The sequence below is a fragment of the Triticum aestivum genome, chromosome 6A (assembly GCF_018294505.1).
Source record: "Triticum aestivum cultivar Chinese Spring chromosome 6A, IWGSC CS RefSeq v2.1, whole genome shotgun sequence".
In the NCBI taxonomy this organism is placed as follows: Eukaryota; Viridiplantae; Streptophyta; class Magnoliopsida; order Poales; family Poaceae; genus Triticum; species Triticum aestivum.
The window spans coordinates 294,241,596-294,242,539 of record NC_057809.1 but is presented as its reverse complement, the minus strand read 5'-3'; positions in this window follow the sequence as shown (position 1 = coordinate 294,242,539).

Genomic DNA, 944 nt, shown 5'->3' with positions numbered 1-944 from the left:
TACCTAATTGTTTAGAGAGCTAAATGACCGTGAAATGGAAAATCACTACAAAATGAATCCTGAAAATGTTGAAACTTGGCATGGTATCATCATATCACCCGCATAGCATGCGCGAAAGAGTAGAGAGGGTCACGGCAGAAACTAGACGCACTTCGTGTACAAACTGGACAAACTCTTTTGGAGTATCAGGGTTTCGGACGAGAACTCATCTGTTACACGGCCACTTCAATGTTTTTTAAACTTATTTGAACTCCGGACTTCTTCTGTGTTCAGTATGCAGCATTCAAAGCGACATCATCAATTTCCAACATGTTCTGACATCATTTGTTGTTTTTCGGTCATTTACCTAATTGTTTAGAGAGCTAAATGACCATGAAATTGAAAATCACTACAAAATGAATCCTGCAAATGTTGATACTTGGCATGGTATCATCATATCACCCGCATAGCATGCGCGAAAAGAGTAGAGAGGGTCACGGCAAAAACTGGACGCACTTCGTGTACAAACTGGACAAACTCTTTCGGAGTATCAGGGTTTCGGACGAGAACTCATCTGTTACACGGCCACTTCAGTGTTTTTTAAACTTATTTGAACTCCGGACTTCTTTTGTGTTCAGTATGCAGCATTCAAAGCGATGTCATCAATTTCCAACATGTTCTGACATCATTTGTTGTTTTTCGGTCATTTACCTAATTGTTTAGAGAGCTAAATGACCGTGAAATGGAAAATCACTACAAAATGAATCCTGAAAATGTTGAAACTTGGCATGGTATGATCATATCACCCGCATAGCATGCGCGAAAGAGTAGAGAGGGTCACGGCAAAAACTGGACGCACTTCGTGTACAAACTGGACAAACTCTTTCGGAGTATTAGGGTTTCGGACGAGAACTCATCTGTTGCACGGCCACTTCAATGTTTTTTAAACTTAGTTGAACTCCGGA